The sequence below is a fragment of the Trichoplusia ni genome, chromosome 23, assembly GCF_003590095.1.
Source record: "Trichoplusia ni isolate ovarian cell line Hi5 chromosome 23, tn1, whole genome shotgun sequence".
Classification (NCBI taxonomy): Eukaryota; Metazoa; Arthropoda; class Insecta; order Lepidoptera; family Noctuidae; genus Trichoplusia; species Trichoplusia ni.
In genome coordinates, this window is record NC_039500.1 from 1,766,938 (window position 1) to 1,782,364 (window position 15,427).

At 40.3% G+C, this 15,427-nt stretch overlaps 1 pseudogene; it reads left to right on the forward strand.

Annotated features, from left to right (window-relative positions):
- The window catches only part of LOC113504930, a 27,706-nt pseudogene continuing 12,279 nt past the window's right edge, over positions 1–15,427 (forward strand).

The window sequence follows — 15,427 nt, forward strand, 5'->3', positions numbered from 1 at the left end:
AATACCCAGACTTATATATTTTTTTTTGTTCCAGACAAGATGGAGGAACGGGAAAGCGCCCCGGACCACGGGGTCCCGGACATGACCATGATGCCGGAGATCACGGAGCAAGCCATCAACGACAACCTCAAGACGCGATACATACACGACCTCGTTTACGTATCCTTTTCTAACTATTGTAGCAGAAATATTTTATTTGCTTTGCTTTTCTTTCCTTCTTTGACTAGCAACTACCTACAGCTGTAGCTACGACTAGCGACTGTATAGTCTGGGTGAGTTATCACTGCATTTGGTTTTGTACTTTTTGTACTGAGAAGAACAGTCGGTAGTTCAGCTCTCTAGCTGCCGACATGGTTTGCGCTTTATTCAGCTTCTATCTATGCAAGGGAACTTTGCTTTCCATGGAAAGCAGCTGAATCGGTTGTTAGGTCCTTAAAATAACAGAAGGCTAGCATTCCCTCTTTACAATCGATATATCGACCAAGGCCCTTACCCAATTATGGGTCCAATCCAAGTAGACAAAATACATATTTTTGAAAATTAGAGAAGCATTTATAATGTAGACAGTCTGCCAAAACTATTTAAATAAATTAAAATTGCAAGTCAAAGCATGCTCAAATATTGCTATAAGGAAAGACGTATCGTTCTTTTCCCCGATGAATTTAGAATTCATATTAAGCAAGGCACACATGTACTCGTATGTTTTAATAACTATTTTGTACGAGACTTGCTATGCCGCCGGCTTGATAGCGGCAACTCCGAGCTGCTGCCAATTTTGATATATACAGTCCATTAGAATATTCTGGAAGCTATTTACTTTAACGATGTTTCTGTCTGCGTTGCAGGCAAGTAAGTGATGTTTTTAAAGGCTAATAAAGATGTACTTTAGTTTTGAGAATAAAGCTTTTGAGTAAGTAAATCTTTTCATCCAATCTTTTGGACATACCTACATACGTTAGTTTTTTTCGACAATATTGTTAAATATCTACGTTTGTTGTATTATAATTGTATTCAAAACACGGCTCGGATAGGGTATTGAACTCTGCGGATGAAGTTGAGGAAGAATATATCTAATTAGTTCACAACAAATAAGGTTCAATATTAACGATATCAATATACGCGACATAATTGGGTTGTTTGTTAGATTATATATTAATCTAATTATCCTTGTTCTACCTACAGCCTACATGCAATGGAAAATTCTATATATTTTTTTTACATAATAATTGTCCTTAACGATTTGTACAGACTTACACGGGATCTATTCTAGTCGCAGTGAATCCTTACAAGGAGTTAGGATGTTACACAACGGTAAGTTTTATGAATTTTCCTTACTTATTAGTACTTAGAACCTACCACCAAGAAAAATGATGGTAGGAAGCAATATGCAAGATACTTATGTGATATCGGATTTCTCACGCTTATTTACCGGGATCTGCCGGAATAGTTTCGGACCTAACTGGAGTTTCTAATCATAAGTTGACGTGACCCTCTAAATGAGACGGGCGATCCCGATAAATATGCGGGAGGAAACCTTTCTATCATTGAAATATGAATCATCCTAACGAAAACTACTACATAGTACATATAAAAAAATAGAAGTTAGTTGCTTACGTTTTAACAAAATAAATCATTCGCAATACCGGAACAGCGTATTCCCTTTCAATTCATTCAATGAGAACCTCTTAACGAATGATATAGAAGATTCAATGGCAACAAAACCAACAAGCTTACTATGTATCACTATTAACGATCATCATAAATGGAGGCTGAACAACAAAAACACATCAAAGGTGTTACTCGCTTTAAGAGTTCCTCCCAATTGTCTCGGCGTTTCTTTAGCAGTTCCCCGTCACAATGGCAAGTTTCCATCAATTGCCTTTCGCTGATAAACAAGAGGAAATCATAAATTATTCAGTAGTTAATTATCTATTATGTATGAGTGCATACATTAGTGTGGGTAGTGATACACTTGAATAGCTCCTAATTATGTTGACGCTGAAAACTGTGTGGGCTTTGTCTTTCAGTAGACGTTTCAGTTAATTTGCCTTCAAATGCAAAATACCTTCAGTTGAAATTGTGAATGTAAATGTTTGTGTAAACTTTTGTGAGATGGTATTATAATTTGAAGGGGTTAAGAATATCCTTTCGTGTATTTTAGAGATATACAAAATTTATTTAGGTAAACGATCTTGGTGTCTTCTTGTTATACAAACACATAATAGATTGAAAGTTTACCAGAATCAAATAGGCCACTGTATTTTATTTTTCTTGCTGTTTTATATTGGTCTTCAGTCTTATTAAAATCTTAAACTAAATTTCAGGCAACAATACACCAAGATAGTTTACCCCTTTTTTTAAGCATCTAAACAATTGGATTATACTATAACACTTGCGAATCAACACTAGCTTAGCCCAAAACAGCAAGAAGACATTCTTAAAAAATGAGTCCTTTTCCGAACATATTATTCCCTAAACTTACGACGGGCATAAAGACATCCTTTACATAAGTACTAAAAATAACTAGACGGCTCATTTTCGATGATCAAAGGACGAGGTCCCTAATCTCCAAGGCCCTTAGTTCTAAGGAGTGTTTAGGCGCTTATATCTTGAGGCCTATAGCGATCCTTATCGAATAGAGCTTAAGTAGTTTAATTATTTATATATAACCTAAAAATCTTCTAGTCAATTAAGAGAGAGATGCGTCGATGAAGTTGTGGGTTTGGTAACTACCCGTGACGACTATCAAAGTGTAAAAAACAGCCCGGACGACTAGCTTGTGCAGTTGTACCTCAGACAAGCTCCTCTTCCCTTTTTTTGCGATAAGAGGAAAAAATGTGTAATCCGTGTAGTTAATATTTATTTTTGATGTTCACAGGATCACATGCAGAATTACAGAGGCAAAGCATTCGGTACTCTCCCGCCACACGTGTTTGCTCTGGCCGAGTCGGCCTACAGCTCACTACAGGTAACTGTCTTATCATAGAACTTCCTGATTATTTCGCAGAAATTTCCACAAAATGAAACATTCATAGCTATTCCTGTAAAATTGTATGCCAGAAAAATTATAGCTGCGAAAAAGATGCTTATCGTACCTAAGAGATTTCATTTCTTACAATTTTACACATGTGAAATCGCTGTTAACCCTAGAAAGATAGTCTGCGTAAAATTGACGCATGCATTCTTGAAATATTGCTCTCTCTTTCTAAATAGCGCGAATCCGTCGCTGTGCGTTTAGGACATCTCAGTCGCCGCTTGGAGCTCCCGTGAGGCGTGCTTGTCAATGCGGTAAGTGTCACTGATTTTGAACTATAACGACCGCGTGAGTCAAAATGACGCATGATTATCTTTTACGTGACTTTTAAGATTTAACTCATACGATAATTATATTGTTATTTCATGTTCTACTTACGTGATAACTTATTATATATATATTTTCTTGTTATAGATATCGTGACTAATATATAATAAAATGGGTAGTTCTTTAGACGATGAGCATATCCTCTCTGCTCTTCTGCAAAGCGATGACGAGCTTGTTGGTGAGGATTCTGACAGTGAAATATCAGATCACGTAAGTGAAGATGACGTCCAGAGCGATACAGAAGAAGCGTTTATAGATGAGGTACATGAAGTGCAGCCAACGTCAAGCGGTAGTGAAATATTAGACGAACAAAATGTTATTGAACAACCAGGTTCTTCATTGGCTTCTAACAAAATCTTGACCTTGCCACAGAGGACTATTAGAGGTAAGAATAAACATTGTTGGTCAACTTCAAAGTCCACGAGGCGTAGCCGAGTCTCTGCACTGAACATTGTCAGATCTCAAAGAGGTCCGACGCGTATGTGCCGCAATATATATGACCCACTTTTATGCTTCAAACTATTTTTTACTGATGAGATAATTTCGGAAATTGTAAAATGGACAAATGCTGAGATATCATTGAAACGTCGGGAATCTATGACAGGTGCTACATTTCGTGACACGAATGAAGATGAAATCTATGCTTTCTTTGGTATTCTGGTAATGACAGCAGTGAGAAAAGATAACCACATGTCCACAGATGACCTCTTTGATCGATCTTTGTCAATGGTGTACGTCTCTGTAATGAGTCGTGATCGTTTTGATTTTTTGATACGATGTCTTAGAATGGATGACAAAAGTATACGGCCCACACTTCGAGAAAACGATGTATTTACTCCTGTTAGAAAAATATGGGATCTCTTTATCCATCAGTGCATACAAAATTACACTCCAGGGGCTCATTTGACCATAGATGAACAGTTACTTGGTTTTAGAGGACGGTGTCCGTTTAGGATGTATATCCCAAACAAGCCAAGTAAGTATGGAATAAAAATCCTCATGATGTGTGACAGTGGTACAAAGTATATGATAAATGGAATGCCTTATTTGGGAAGAGGAACACAGACCAACGGAGTACCACTCGGTGAATACTACGTGAAGGAGTTATCAAAGCCTGTGCACGGTAGTTGTCGTAATATTACGTGTGACAATTGGTTCACCTCAATCCCTTTGGCAAAAAACTTACTACAAGAACCGTATAAGTTAACCATTGTGGGAACCGTGCGATCAAACAAACGCGAGATACCGGAAGTACTGAAAAACAGTCGCTCCAGGCCAGTGGGAACATCGATGTTTTGTTTTGACGGACCCCTTACTCTCGTCTCATATAAACCGAAGCCAGCTAAGATGGTATACTTATTATCATCTTGTGATGAGGATGCTTCTATCAACGAAAGTACCGGTAAACCGCAAATGGTTATGTATTATAATCAAACTAAAGGCGGAGTGGACACGCTAGACCAAATGTGTTCTGTGATGACCTGCAGTAGGAAGACGAATAGGTGGCCTATGGCATTATTGTACGGAATGATAAACATTGCCTGCATAAATTCTTTTATTATATACAGCCATAATGTCAGTAGCAAGGGAGAAAAGGTTCAAAGTCGCAAAAAATTTATGAGAAACCTTTACATGAGCCTGACGTCATCGTTTATGCGTAAGCGTTTAGAAGCTCCTACTTTGAAGAGATATTTGCGCGATAATATCTCTAATATTTTGCCAAATGAAGTGCCTGGTACATCAGATGACAGTACTGAAGAGCCAGTAACGAAAAAACGTACTTACTGTACTTACTGCCCCTCTAAAATAAGGCGAAAGGCAAATGCATCGTGCAAAAAATGCAAAAAAGTTATTTGTCGAGAGCATAATATTGATATGTGCCAAAGTTGTTTCTGACTGACTAATAAGTATAATTTGTTTCTATTATGTATAAGTTAAGCTAATTACTTATTTTATAATACAACATGACTGTTTTTAAAGTACAAAATAAGTTTATTTTTGTAAAAGAGAGAATGTTTAAAAGTTTTGTTACTTTATAGAAGAAATTTTGAGTTTTTGTTTTTTTTTAATAAATAAATAAACATAAATAAATAGTTTGTTGAATTTATTATTAGTATGTAAGTGTAAATATAATAAAACTTAATATCTATTCAAATTAATAAATAAACCTCGATATACAGACCGATAAAACACATGCGTCAATTTTACGCATGATTATCTTTAACGTACGTCACAATATGATTATCTTTCTAGGGTTAAAATAAACTATTAATAAACTACTAATAAACTCAAAGTTTCCGACCATTCTTCTAATGGTCATTCATGGTTCATCATTACAGGTGATGGCAGATGTTATAATGATTATTATTATGTAGATGTGTTTATACAGATGTTCTCATTGAGATTTCCTTACGGCATTTTATTTTTTTTTGTTGGAAACGTGATTCAGTTTTCCAGTGATACACCACACATATCTGGTCGTGAATCATGTGTTCTTTATATTATGTTAATTCTGCGGTTTTGTATGATAAAGTATGTTATGCTAACTGTAGTTTAGTTGTGGAACTAGCGTTTAGTTTTATCTGTACAGGGCATCTTAATTGCAGAGTTTGTATGATTGCATTCGCAGAAATTTAAATAACTGAAATGTTACTATTATCATTCAACTTGTGAATATATTACGCGAAAGACTAATGGCATAACGTACAGTCAAAGTCATGAAGGTTTTTCTTTCAACCTCTTGTTGCTAACCGCTGCAGCTACCTATTTTATAATTTAAATCAGTGATGGCTCTTATCGTCAACTGCCGGAAATAGGTCTATATTTTTATGAAATTGCAGCCACAATATATGTACGCTTGTAATTTATAACAAAACTACTGCTGCAAAAAAGTTATTCAGTATGACCGTATTTCCAATATTTGTAAGGGTTCTTTACAAGCATTTCTCACAACTACTAATCTTTTACTATAAATCGTTAACCAGAATGGCGAGAAGAATCAGTCGGTGGTGATATCCGGTGAGAGCGGCGCCGGTAAGACGGAGACCACGAAACTGATCCTGCAGTACCTGTGCGCGGCAGGCGGACAGGCCTCGTGGGCCGAGCAGCAGATCCTTGAGGCCAACACTGTCCTCGAAGCCTTCGGTAAGAATTTATGGAACATATGAATGCAGTCAGACTAAGCACTGGCCTTATCTGCCTCATGAAACTAAACCGTGCAAACCCCATCGCTCGGATCTACTCTCAAAGTGCTTCCAAAAAATCATCATTCCCAAAACTCTTAAAAATATCTATTATCTAGATATAAAACGATCCATGTTTATTAAAAAGGAAAGGCACTTGCTAAGGGCATCCATAAAAAACTAGGACACTCTTACCCCAGTCTTTTCTCATCGCACTAAAAAAATCTACACCAATCCATCGGAGCTTTTCTTCATAATTTAAATACCACCCAATATTTAATTAGGTTTTCCCTTGTACTGAAACACATTATGAACACAAGCCGAGTCACCCCAACACTAATGAAGTCGTGTCTCGTGTCATTAACTCATCAACCTGTCATTGGATATCCCTCCTTCGTGCGATGACAAAAGAAGGGGGCGGAACGAAATGTGCTCGTAACGACGCACCCGAATTTGTTTCTATCAAAAAGCATACACAACTAATTGTGTTGAACAAAATACAGTAGTGTGTTACGGGAAATTGGGTCACTGGAGCATGCATATCGCTGAATTCAAAGAAGTTTCAAAGTTAGGAGTAAGTCAGGAGAAGTCCTCTAAATTTTTTTAATAAAATTTAATTAGAATTTGAATTTTTTAATTAGAATTTTTAATTCCAACTTGAATTGTTGTCGCTACAATGAAATTAATAATACCAACAATCGAAAGGCATAGTGCTCTCACATGTTTCATGGTTGACATTGGTAGATAAAGCCTAAGCCGCGCTATAACCGCCATTGTAACCCTAACGCTCTTATAACAAAACATAATTAATTTAAAATTTCTGCTTTTCTATTACCAGGCAATGCAAAAACAGTCCGCAACGACAACTCGTCCCGCTTCGGCAAGTTCGTGGAGGTCCGGCTGGACCACCGCGGCGGCATCAAGGGCGCCGTCCTCCGGGACTTCCTGCTGGAGAGGGCCAGGATCACGGGCCCTGCGCCCCGGGAGACCAACTACCATGTCTTCTACCAGCTCGTCGAAGGTGCCAAGGTAAGGAGATGTGATGTTGAGATCTGTTGTTAGAAATCGAAAGCGTCTCTCTGTTGTATTCAGGATCGAGGAACTATTGAAGGTTCTTCGTATTCTCCTCAACTAACGCCTCTTTCTAGATAATTTAATACTCTAGAGCAACTCTGTACGTTATTGGTGTAATCAAAGCTTTGATTGGTTTGATTGAGATGCTGGAGTGTTTGATAAATTTTTCTTCCAATCTAAGCTATTTCTTCTGTATCTTCTTCTCTCTTCTATTTTTCTGTCTTTTGAAGAATAAGCAATCCTTTTTCGAGCTGATGGTTCAAAAGCATTTTTCCAAGGTTTTTCTCCAATCTGAAATTTTTGTTCTTATTTGTTTCCAGCACAATAGCGAGCTGCGCACAACACTTCGCCTCCGCGAGGACGTGCAGTTCAAGTATCTGCGGCCGGAGGAGGGGGTCCGCGCAGCGCGGGCGCGGCGCCGAGCAGGGCAAGCTGGAGGCGCTGCAGCTGGCGCTCACCGTGCTGCAGGTGCCGCCGCACATGTGCGAGGGACTCTTCAAGGTCTTGGCCGCCATACTGTGGCTCGGGAATATACAGTTCCAGGTTGGTACCATTTAGGGTATGGTTTTTGAACTGGTCATTTTAATTTTAGGACTCTGTGCTGTGCATTCTGTTATTTTCGTGATGTAAAGTCTGTCATACATTTTACTGTAATTTTAATTTTGGGATTTATAATAAAAATTCTATAACTTGAGTATTTTGTTTTGCTCCTTTTGATTTTAGTAGAGGAATGTTAACTTTGTATGGATAAATTTTGATATTATATCGTTGCTTACATCTTTTGCAGGATATCGATGGAGAGCGCTCCACCCTGTCCCCGAGGACTCAGAAGCAGTGGACGCAGTAGCCAACCTCCTTGGCCTGCCCCTGCCACGGCGCGGCGCGTACTGTTGGAGCGACAGATCAACGTGCGCGGAAACGTCACGGATATTCCGTTGAGGCTGCCTGAGGTACGTACCTATAAGAGACATGACTAAAGAGTATGTTGTCGCCACTGGCGGTCGTTTTTAGTGTCTCGTTCTCGACCAGAAAAAGATGAAAATATTTGAGGACCTGATGTTGCTAACGACGACAACATATAAAAAAATTGAAAGAAGAATCACTTTGCTAAAGCCTCTCTTGTCTGAATTAATTTACGTTTTTTCTATAAATTTAGTAACACTTGTAGAAATTACGTTTGTTTTACCCAAAATAGACCAAATAAAATCTTATCCTATGAACCCCTTATCCCCAGGCCCGCGAGAACCGGCACGCGATGGCCCGCGCGCTGTACTCTCGCACATTCGCGTGGCTGGTGCGCCACGTGAACAGCTGCTCGGCGCCGGTGCGGGCCGCGCGCTCGCTCGGCGTGCTCGACATCTTCGGCTTCGAGAACTTCGCCACCAACTCGCTCGAACAGCTCTGCATCAACTACGCCAACGAGAAGCTGCACATGTTCTTTAATAATTATGTCTTTGCACTCGAACAGGATATCGTAAGTCTTTTGTTTGCATCTAGGTATTGCATTCACATACATCGTGTTACTGTAAAACCCGTTATATAATATATTAAGCCGATTTGTTTGATATAATATACGCCATTACATTCTACTTTAATATGTACGGGAGCAAACGTTTTTGTAAGGAACCTCTTCCTTGAGGAAAATTGTCTAATTGTTCTCATCGTCTCCCAAGCAAGAAGATTCCAATTTAATAGCCTTTCATCGTCTAGATATTCATTTTAGTCTAGATTAGTCTAGATTACCCCTGTGAATAGTTAAAAAAAATGTCGTTTATGTTCCAGTATCGCCAAGAGGGTATAGTGTACAACCAGATCCAGTTCACGGATAACGCGGCGTGTCTCGAGCTGTTGGAGAAGCCGCCACGCAGCTTGCTCAAGCTGCTCAGCGAACAGTGTCATATGCCTAAGGTGAGAAGATAATATAAGTGCTCGCTGGAGCGAGGGGGTTAACTAACTTGGCATATCTGCATTCTATATCCGGAAGGAGAACTTTTTTCACAAAAAATCTAAAATTTGTTTTATTAATAATAGAAAATAAAAAACAAACAATGACGACAGATGGCGCTGAAAACTAAGGCATCTGTTAAGTGATATACGGATTTGTACCAATATATAACTTAAAATGAGACACATAAGTTACTAACTCTTATGTTCTTATTTAATTTTCCTCTCCCAGGGCTCGGACAGCGCCTACCTGACCAACATCCAAGGCGAGTTCGGCGAGCACCAGTCCTTCGTCAAGGGCTCCCGTCGCAAGTGGGAGGAGGAGTTCGGCGTCCAGCACTACGCCGGAACGGTCTCGTACAGCGTGCAGGGCTTCGTCGACAAGAACCGGGATACGCAGCAAGACGCCTTCATAGACCATCTGAGCAGATCGGCCAATCCGTTTGTGAGGGAGCTGGCGGACTATGTGCAGGATCTAGCGCCGCCGGGACAGGTATGTTAACATGTGGTAAAATGATAGATTTGTTTTAGTTTTTTGAAGAAATTTCATTGGCTTGTATTAGAATTTTATAGGCGAAAGATAGTTATCAAGTGACCATTTCGTCTACCACCACTTCTTGAAGTAAATTTATTATGGTTGTGGAAGGGTGATAGGCTATACACGACCTATAGCGGCATCTCTTTTACACAACTGCAATAATATTACTTTAAAACTTGGTTTTAGGCCCCCTGGACCCCTTTTATGTATAACTCCGGTTTTCTAATTCTGTTTACATTACTAGGACACATCGCTATCGAGCCCCCAACTCGACGGGCACGACGCAGCGCGGCACGTCCAAGGGCCGGCCCACGGTCGTGGACACCTTCAGGGCGCAACTGCAGTCACTCGTCGATATGCTACAGGCTACAGATGTATGGTGAGTCGTGTACAGTCACTTATTTACTCAAATTCATAATAATTATAAAATAATACGTGTCATACACAAAAATCACAATGTTATCTTTTTTTTCTGGAACATAAATATGCCAGGTCTTAATAAATAATTTGACGTCTAAATGTCTATTTTTGCCTACGTTCGACTTGGCAGTAACTCAGACTTAATATCCTGTTCAACTTGATATCCTGTTCTTATTTAATAAGTGTAGTAGCAGTTATTATGTCGTTATAAAAATACTGTAAATAAAAACGTATAAAATCATTTAATATCAAATGAACCGTACTTAGACTTACTTCTTCCACACAAACTAACACAACAAAACTAACTCTTCCTCCCTCCTTAGGTATGTCCGTTGCATAAAACCAAACGAGAACAAAGAAGCCGGCAAGTACTCTGAGCACCTAGTCCTAGAACAGCTAAAGTACCTCGGTATGAACGAGATCGTCCGCATCCGGCGCGACGGGTACCCCATACACCTGCCTGCGCCGCACTTCCAGGCGAGGTACCGCTGTCTGCTGCCGCACCCGAGGCCCAAGAATCCTGATATCAAGTAAGAATATGTTACGACATTAGATATACCTAAATTAAATGTAAATGTTTAGTCATAGTTGTAAATAAAATGTAATAATATAATTTAAAATTTAAATGTATTTAAAAAAAGAATTAATCGATTTGGAAGAGCAGGGGGGGACATTAAATTGAATTGTCGTACTTTTTTCTTGCAGTATAATTTTCTTTGATCTGGTTTTAATAGCTATAAATGATGTCAGATAAAAATATGGACCCTTCATCATGATAGCAATAGCGCCAATAGCTTGTTTTTTTAAGCACTATGTTATTAATGACGAATTACTATTACTATACTATAATATTATTATCTTACTATACTATACTATAATATTTATTTGACAGGGATATAACATCGATAGTAAACGCGCCACAAGACGACTGGCAGATTGGACACACGAAGATATTTATGCGTAGCTCTGTTCATGCGCCGTTGGAAGCAAAACGCACTGCGTTGCTGCAGTCTTCAGCCTTACGCATACAGAAGGTAAGAAACAACAAAGAAGCTTTAAACCAAGATCCAATTACCATAGCATTTATTTATTTAAACGTTTATAAACAATAGTGGTACATAAGGCTTACTTGATGTCGCAAGGCATTAGCGAAATATATGCACAGTTTAGGAGGTAAAGGAGTTAAATATACTCACAGGATTCATAATAGTCTGGAACAGGCAATCGACTATTTAGAATCGAACAATCAGATGTTTACACGAGTCTTCATTCATGAGTCTCATTAATCCGATGGTCAGTAGTGCAATTATTTGAAAAGTTTCATAGCAAATATTCCCTGCTCTTCACCAACTTAACTTAAACATCTCTTAATATATGTTTGACCATCTCCCCAGTGGTACAAGGGCTCGGTGAAGCGGCGCCAGTACCTGGTGTGGCGCAACGCGGCCGTGGTCCTGCAGGCGGCCTGGCGCGGCTGGAAGGAGCGCGCCGCCTTCCTGCGCCTGCGCAGGGCCGCCATGACGCTGCAGCGACATCTGCGGGGGGCCTTCGCCAGGGAGGTGGCCGCCGCGCTGCGCGAGATGAGGAGGGTCAACCAGGAGATCAAGCTGCGCGAGGAGAGGAACAGGTCAGGAATACAAGGATGATGACGGTTTTGGAAGATTAATGTGTACTGGAAATATGGATATGGCTTCTGAACGTATTTTTTACATAAATGATGTCCTAGATGAGTATTTCCAATTGACAATCAAATTGAAAGGTTTTCTGAATTACAGATGAACAATATTCAGAGCCAAACCTATCTTGGCTTGACATTAAAATTTTAAATAACCAATTACGTAGGTTTTGAAGACCCGCATCTAAAACTAAACAAATATTACAGCTTACAAGAGAAGGTAAACCAAGAACGAGCGGAACTGGAGAACATGGCCGACCAGCTGCGTGGCCTGTCGTGCCCGTCCAGCACCCGGGCGGAGTCTGTGAACCTGGACAACTTGTTCGACTTCCTGGCGGACGTGCCCACACAGCGGGGCGCGCCTGATGGACAGCCTGACACGCACCAGCCGACCATAGCGGAGATAGGGGACTCCATGGAGAGGCTTGCTGATGATCTGCATCAAGAGGTAGGTTTAATTAATTTTGAAGGTAAATTTTGTTTAAAATATACTTGTCGTTTTGGAAAGGTTGATCAGCTTTAGATTAGCTTTTATTGTTAACATATAAGATTTTCGCATCTAGGGTAATTTTACTTTCGCCGTTATGTTCCATGGAATAAAGGCAATCTAAAACAGTTACTTGTATAAGTAGGTAACTTAGGTATAGATCTTAATTTTCAATTAAAGATCAACAACAAATGTATCCACACTAAATATAACCTCTTTTCGGTTTAGTTGGAGCATGTGCTAGCGGCAGAGATGAACGAGCTGAGCAAGTCCCACACGGAAGCTCAGCGCAAGCCAGACGGCGCGCCCTCAGAGTCCATTCCCCCTCCGCCGCCGTCCACGCTGGCCATCCAGCCGCTGTCCCCGCCCGCGTCCATGACGTCATCGTACATGGCGGTGACGAACGGCGCGTCCCCCATGAACGGTGACGTGATGTCGTCCTCGCTGGTGCTGCCGCCGCCGCCGCCGGACGAGCCGCTGTCCGGGGGCTCTGCGGAGTTCCCCCGCCGCCCGCCTGCACGCTGCCCGAGCCCGCCGGACCCCCGCCGCCGCCGCCCCCTCCGCCAAATGTTAAAGGTATAGACAGCGATAAAAATATATATATGAACTTGTATTGGCGTTGGTTTGGATTATTTCGTTGCAATTTCCATGAATAAAATATGCGGTTTTGAGGTTGCGAATCTCAAAGTAGAAATTTACTAAATGGGTTTGTATGACTGGAGATGGGCAGATATTTTTTGTTATCCTTTTCTTGAATACATTTTTTTGGAGGTCTCAATTTCAAAATGTATACCAAAAAAAAAGAATGTTCTCTTGTAATGTTTAATTAAGCATACTTTTATCCCACAGATACAACGCCACCGGAGCTTACAAACGGTATAATTCCCAACGGCAAGCTATCTGTGGTGAAGAATAAGGAGCCGATATACGAAGCTGTCATACCCCGACCCGCGCCAGAACAAATTAGTGAGCCCCCGCCACCGCTACTGCCGGAGACCAATGGGTAAGTATTTTAAATTACTAATGGGACTTATTATATGAAATTCTGGTAATAGCTTACTACTTCTATCTTGTAAATTTCTACGACGCCACGAAAAAAGATGATTTAACGTTTGTTAATCATAGATAATATGCTGTTTGACGACCTCCGTGGTCGAGTGGCGTATGCATCGGTTTCAAGGTGTCGCTAGCTGAGGTCCCGGATTCGATCCCCGGTCGGGACAATGTAAAAAATCATATTTCTACATTGTCTCGGGTCTGGGTGTTTGTGGTACCTTCGTTGTATCTGAACTTTGGATTCAGAACAATGTATATGATGTTGTCCGCATTTATTATTTATCATTTATTATTAAAAGATTAAGTATAAGGTGACAGTTGGTAGTTGAAGTTATATCACCAAAACTTTAACTGTGGGTGTTCTTAATTGTTTATTTAATAACTGTAAACGAAGTTTGAGTATTGAAGCAGTTCTATTCGGAGATTAAATTCAGATTCCCTTTAGTATGAGTCCCCTTAACTTTACTACGTCTAAACTGTTGTATTACGTCATCTTCTTACAAAACAAAAATCATTAACCTCTGTTTTCCCTTGCAGGTTCATTCACAAACCGGAGGAGATAGAACCGGAGCCATCAGACGCTCCTCTCCCGCCGCTGCCGCCCGCGGACTGCTCGCCGCAGTCCGTGCCCATGGACACCTGCATGAGCCCGCCGCCCATGATGAATGGAGACGCTCCGGTAAGTTCAATCACGCTTTTTGCTACTATAACATACCTACCTACTAAAACTCCCTTCTGGTCCCTTATAATCTATAGTTCAACAAACATTTGTCATTGTTACTTAGACTTTAAAGCTGATCACATAGCGACATCGACATACTCAATGTTTTATATAAACATGGCATCATGTCTCTACCCCAAGACTGCGCAACCGCACAATAATTACTTCTGTGTAGGACAAAAAATAAAAACCAAAATATGTTCGGGTCGAGCCATGTTAGCAAAATAGACGCCTCAGACGTCGTCTTTATGTTTGTGTGGTATAAATTTACACTCGCTTAGTAAGTACATGAAAATATGTTCAAACACATCAGTTAAAACGTACCTGACGGCGCCCTAATTCTCGTCTAGTCTAAATCCTTCTTTATGAATTCTGATAACATCATATAATGATTATTTTCGACGTGATTTGACGCACTTGTGTCAAGAGAAAAAAAGCAATCTTGTTAAAACAAAATGTCTAAAATAAAGTGATCGAAACTGTTCTTAACTCGACAATATTTTCTAGGGTGGAGACCGCACAGCCCGGCGCAAGGAGCGCGTCGAGCGGCGCCTGCACCAGATCTCGACGCAGGCCACCTCGCTGCCGCCCACCACGCCGCCCGCAGACGGAGTCAGCGACCTTAGCGAGTTCGCTAAACTATACTTTAACGATCATCCACGATCACCAGAAGGTACGTGCATACTAGAGTTGGGATTGTGTGCAGCCTGAGTAGCGCCCGGATGATTTTCTGAAAGGAATATTAGGGAAAACACTACCCCTCATCATAGGATAAACGTGACTGTGGTGCTTTAATGTTTGAATTCTGATGACGGTAAAGATCTTGGGTCCAAAGACCGACCTTATAACTTTTTCCGTCTCACTATTTTGATTGTAGAGAATTTGCGACGAAAATAAAATGTTCGGTGTCCTTACAAAAACCTATATTCTTAAGATACTTATTGTCTTTAGATTCTAGAATTTTCCCAT